General features: G+C 35.3%; 1 long non-coding RNA gene across 1 annotated transcript; it reads left to right on the top strand.

Moving 5' to 3' along the window:
* Positions 1 to 2,529: 2,529 nt before the first annotated feature.
* On the top strand, positions 2,530 to 3,500 carry LOC124367597. Its single transcript, XR_006922914.1, has 2 exons — positions 2,530 to 2,635; positions 3,291 to 3,500. It is a non-coding gene; the product is annotated as an uncharacterized LOC124367597 (long non-coding RNA).
* The last annotated feature ends 2,567 nt before the right edge of the window (positions 3,501 to 6,067 follow it).

Genomic DNA, 6,067 nt, shown 5'->3' with positions numbered 1-6,067 from the left:
GATATCTTATCGTATTTACTGTTGAGAACCTTGGTGTTTGACACACTTTGTTAAGTATTAATATTTTAATAATCTCAGATTATTACGACCGATTTTTAACTTAAAGCAATAGATTTGTCTGTCTGTTTGTAGGATATGTCGAGAATGATATCAGCTATAGACTTAAAATTGTGCTTTGCAACAATTTTCTAGATTACATTTCTCTTGTATGTATTCCTGCACAACCATTCATTGCCTTCTTAGGTGTTGATGTGTTGTTAAAAGAAACCTTTCTTAAGAACCAACATTCATGTTAAACATACCAACACTATGCAATATTTGCCACCCTACACATGTGAAAAAGTATTCCAAAAAGTTTCGACATTCTAGCAAAACATTTTATGTGGTAAAGAAACGAATTAACATATTATATTGCGTTATTCCTGACACATTCAAGAAATTAAATTACCCTGGTAAACTTGTAAACAATCAAATTAATAAGCTAATACATTTTAATTATGACAAATTTTCTCCGCTAAATTAACCTAAATTTGTTACCCCATTCTACCCCGGGCTTAAGAAAATAACTCTTTTCATATTTTACAATTTCATTGGAAACTAAAAATATTTTTTCAAAGCCCCCTAGGGTCATCTTTAAAAAATCAAAAAAATTTAAAAATATGTTAGTTCAAACCAACGCTTGTAAACCCTGTCAAAAACCACGTTGTGGTACATTAAAAATCATGTCATTTAGTCAAAATTAAGCAAAAACATAACTAATAAAACGTATCCAATTAAAAAGGCTACTGACGGTGATTCAAGCAACATAATATCAACTTAATTGTATTTTTAGTAATAAACAACTTATAGGTCAAACCTCTAACTCCCTTCGTATTAGAATGACACGTCATCGGTTATTTATAGTATTGTTCATGAAGACGACAAGTCCTTCGCTGTACATTCCAGAGAACACAATGAGGACAAAATTAAAAATTGTAATAAATTAAAAGGCATTAATAATGTTGCATTACACGTTAACAAATATAACAATAGATTTAATTTTTGAGCAGCGAAACTGCTCAACTTATATAAAATACCTTTTGGTTTGCACTTTAAATAATTCAAGACAAAACATTTTTTTTTTCTTTTCGGCATTTCTGATAGAACATTAGCTGTTTATTTTTCCATTAGAGTTATTTCTTCTTGTTAGTGTAATAATTATATGTTTGTTAATTACGCTGAGACGTACTAATATACGCGCGCGCGCGCGCGCGCGCGCGTGTACTAATTTTCTGACTCGGCTGTTATTTTGATCGGCGCTTAAACCTCGTGTTCTAGCCAATAACGTCATATTTTAATAAAGGTATTTCACCTAGCAAAGTTTTGCGCGAAAGCAAAGCCACGGAATGATAATAACAGATTAAGATAAAAATGTAAAGTGTGCTTAGCTTTGGAAATAATTACATGGTGTAATAAAACTAGAAACAAAAATACTTTTTGTTCACAAATACAATTTTAACAATACCATTTCTGTTACATAATGCATTTCTGAAAACAAATTAATAAGAGAAGATTTCGGGTCTTTTTCGTTTAAGGGCCAGCACCTTACAAACATACTATACTTGACTGACAATGTATTTAATCGTTTTTTTGGTGTTATTAGTTCGTAGGGCAGTAGTCCAGGTACTATTTCTAGTATAAACTCGTCTTATCTTATCAGTGATAAACGCGCGCCGCTTATCTTTTGCCCGTAATGAAACCTGCGTTAGTTATGTCTGAGTTTTGGGTTCAATAAAGCGAGGTGAGTTGATCTGGGCTTGGAATTTGCAAGCTCGAGTTATTTTTTTTCTAAAAGAGCAAGCAGCGGGCAAGCATCGCGTGATCTGAGTTTTGAATAGGCAAGCTAGGGTCTTTTGTGCTGGCCCTTAAACGAAAAAGACCCAAGATTTCTAGCATTTTGCAGAAATTTCACTCTAAAAATCCAATAATATCAGGTGTAAATCCGGAAAATCTAGTCGTACATCCACTTACGAATTATAACAGACATTGAAGTTACTAAGATAAATAGAACTACCTCCCAAACACCCAAAGATGATATATGAATTTAACAGCCATCCAACATTTTTTTTAATACGGCAGTTAAACTTTTAAATTTCAATGAAGCTTATCTAATTTGTTCAAATTTAAAGTTGTTCAGCTGTATTCCTAACCTCCTGCTGCGGTGCCTCTTTAATCACAATAACCCCCCCCCTCCCCCCGCACCAAAGCAAAGCCCTAGTTACTGCACGTAGCCTAAACACTATAATTCACACACATGCGTTATCGACATGACTAATAGTACGGAAAAGATTGTCTCAGGTGTGAGTGATCTAACATGTTTGAAGGGTAAGCAGAACAGCCGTTTGTTCACTCTCCTTGATAGCATGAATACCTTATCTGTGGCACGCACCTGACGTGCAGATAAGCGTATCCCTGCAGAACCATTGCAATGGCAAGACTTTATCGCCTTCCTGGAACGCTTGGCTGCATGGAGAAATGCACATTGCAGCACGTAGACCTGCGATATAAAACATCGCACTGTAGCGAGGTTCTGCTGGAAGACTGGCTGAGTACTACATTACCTTACAAAACAATGTCTTCTGTACGCCAATTTCCGGTAAGAGGCCAACATTCTACCCAAGCAAATTTTGATCATTGTTGTAGGTTTAGCATTTTACACGGCTCATTATTACAATTACTCTTGTTTAAATAGTATTTTATGAAGTAATGTGTACCAGAGTAGTTTTATTGATATGAACTATACAAACTTTTCGCTTTTAATATATAGAACCGGGGCCCGCCAAATTTGAGTACGACCCTGAATATATTCGAAGCAATATCGTAAATCATGAATTTTGTAGGGAAATGACCATTTGTTTGAATTTTTAATTAGTAATTGCTTATTATTAAACGTTGTATAATAGATTAAGTTAAATTGCCAATGCTTCTGCTTTAGTTTTTAAAATAGATTATACGTACAGTAGTAGAATAATTCAGTTCGAACCCCGATGCCAAGATAGTGTCTATATACGAGTGTTGGTAGGTTTAGATTATTTTGCATTCTGCAGAACAGCTCAATCACAGCAAATCTGGCAATTTGCTGAACTAAAGATTTAAATACGAATGTCAGAAATAGATCAAAAATATTCAAAATCGTTGGTTCCAGCAACGAAGGGCATGATTAATATCAAAGCACTAATAACTCATACCTCCTACAAGTACAAGTTAGTATTATGTATAATTTTATAACTACTGTTCTTTCATTGTTCCAGGCAGCCCAGATTAAATTCCTCATCTAAGTTTTTGTAACAATTTGCGTCAAACCGCAAGCTCCTGGACGATGACTCAGAGTGAATACCAATCGTTCTACACACCTGCACTTTGAGGATAAAAACTCCAATTGGTAGTTTAAAACTGAAACTGAAATGATACTACTTAGCGCAAAGGGAAATAAATATAATTAATTCTTTTGGTTCATATTATAAATTCGTTACAATACACTGGAAATGAAAGGATAGCAAGGTTTCGAATATTTGCCATCGTTATAGGTTATAAAAGGTACAGCATAAAGTTTCGAGGATTGGAATCTATCCAATCGGCATTTGCTTGAGATTATACACAAAATTCTTTATTTACTCGTATTTCAACGATTTCCATTACATAGACTAGATACAATAGTGTGTACTAACTATATAAACTTAATAAACAAAACAGGTTCAAACTTAACAACAATAACTTTAATGCATTTGCAACAATGTAATTCATAACAACTAAAAAATGAGCTAAGTGCTTGTATTAATTAACAATGAACATTTTAAAAAAGAAACACAAAAGGGCGGAGCCGCTATAATTGAGTCAAAGAACATCACAGAAAAACAGGTTAAAATTAATGCAATAAAATAATTAATGAACAGAAAAAATATTCTAAGAACAAAAGGTAATAATAAAAACGTGAAATAAATACAAATCGGGAAATAACAACAATAAACCTAACAAAATCAACAGGTAAAGAGACAGTGTTTAATTTATTGGTTGTATTCTAAACTTATTGGCTGAGTGTTAGCTAAGCCTATCACTTGTAGTGCTGGAAACATTTCATTTCTGCCTCTATATCCGCATGACATCTATATAACGGAACTTGAAATTTTGCATTTATATATGTGGAACACCAAGTCGATGGTGAATGTCACTCCTTGGGATTTGGTTGAGCGTTAGCAAAGGGTAATGTCCAAGAATAAATGGAACTATAAGTTTGAAATTTAGTATATTTTGCTATCATCGATGGCTCTGATTTATTTGGTTGTGCTTCTGTTTGACCAATGGATAAGAACGAACATAGCCATGGACTTCATGAAACTCATTTCTTCAAAGGCAACGCCATGTTTGAAGAGCATATTCATGGATGAAATTCGGCTGAGCGTCATTGAAGCTTATCACCCACTAGACTGTAAGCATTCCTTTCCTATCTGTCCACAGTACACATCAAGAAAAATACATGTACAGTTCTAGGACTATAGCTGCGCACGTGACCTTGAATGTGTGGTGATAGGCGGGAGGGGTGGCGGGGTAGCATTATGCGTTGCGTCCCGAAAACATTTCTTGTGACTCATGGGTAAAACCCTCCTTTCAGGAATCGTATTAACCCAAATAACTCATCACACTCACTACAATCAGTCTGTTTTGTGACAGTGCTGATTGTGGTGAAATTAAATAATACGAGAATACCAAATAATAGCAATAATAGAACTCATCTTTGTTTTTCAGTTGTTATAGTGTGTTTTTGTGTTTGAAATCGCAACCCGCCACACAGATAGCGTTTATTTGTTGAAAGGGTAGTATATGGGCCCTACGAGCACAGCTGAATTCCTCCAACTGTAACTTCAGCAAAAACTTTACGATACATCTAACATGTGGTCTGACGCACTCCAACTTTGTTATAAATAAGCCAACGATGCACATTGGTAACATCAAGTAAGGAAAGTATGTCAGGTACATTATATTATAATGTTTAATAGATTAAAGATTTATGATTTGCAGTTATTAGGCTAATCATTCCTTAGGTATTTGGACCGGAGAGAGCCTGATAGGCATCTGAACTTGCTTCGGCTACATCCACTGGTCGTTAGAAGGGAGGTTGCAGATGTTGTCTTTCTTTACAAGATTGTCAACTTTGTGGTAGTCTGCCCCCCCCCTCTTTTGGAGCGAATTGCATTTCGTCTCCCTTCTGCCACAAAGTCACGCCGCCTGTTCGAGCTGGGCCACTTAAACCGCAACTATCTGCAGTTCAGCTCTGTCCCAAGAATATTTCGGCTTGGCAACGAGGTGTGCAGTGGAGTTGACTTTTTCTGCAATCGACTGGGAGCGTTGAGACGTGCTGTGTCGACAGTGAGGCTGGAGACATTTTAGTCGGAGTGAGCTTGTCGAGTCCTGCACAGTATTTTATTTTAAGGAGAGGCCGATCCCCTTTTAAGCCTTATTCTGTCCGTCCTCATGGGCCACTGGCCTGTGCGAGGATCTTATCAAACAGAATAAGGGGGAGAGTCGATACAGTACGAGGTTGATTGTACTGATAAAAAGTGCAACGGTCACATACAGGATTTGAACCTGCGCTATCTCTAACTCAGACCCAAAGTCCAACGATTTAGACCGCTAGGCCATCGGCACTCCCAATATTATATTAATTATTATATTAATAATTACTCAATTTCTCCATTACTGTTATCTTTGTTGATTTAGTCTATTATTGTTATCATTGTTATTGTTGTCGTTGCTGCATTATTATTTTTTATTACTTGTTATATTATTACTGATTATTGCACTATTGTTATTGATACCACTTTTGTTATGTTTCACATTGTTTTAGTTATATTTTTGTTATGTCTGTTCATTTATTATGTCATAGGCATGGTTAGTTGTTAAATTTTTGTTGATTTTTCATACAGTACTATTTTTATGAGCATTTGCTGTTGTTAGTCATCTTAATTAAAGTAGTTTGCAAAATGGTTATACCGTGGGAATTTAAGTAAATAAATAATAAATGCCTTGACGG

The sequence above is a fragment of the Homalodisca vitripennis genome, chromosome 8 (assembly GCF_021130785.1).
Source record: "Homalodisca vitripennis isolate AUS2020 chromosome 8, UT_GWSS_2.1, whole genome shotgun sequence".
Lineage (NCBI taxonomy): Eukaryota > Metazoa > Arthropoda > Insecta > Hemiptera > Cicadellidae > Homalodisca > Homalodisca vitripennis.
This window is presented reverse-complemented; position numbering and strand designations above follow the sequence as displayed.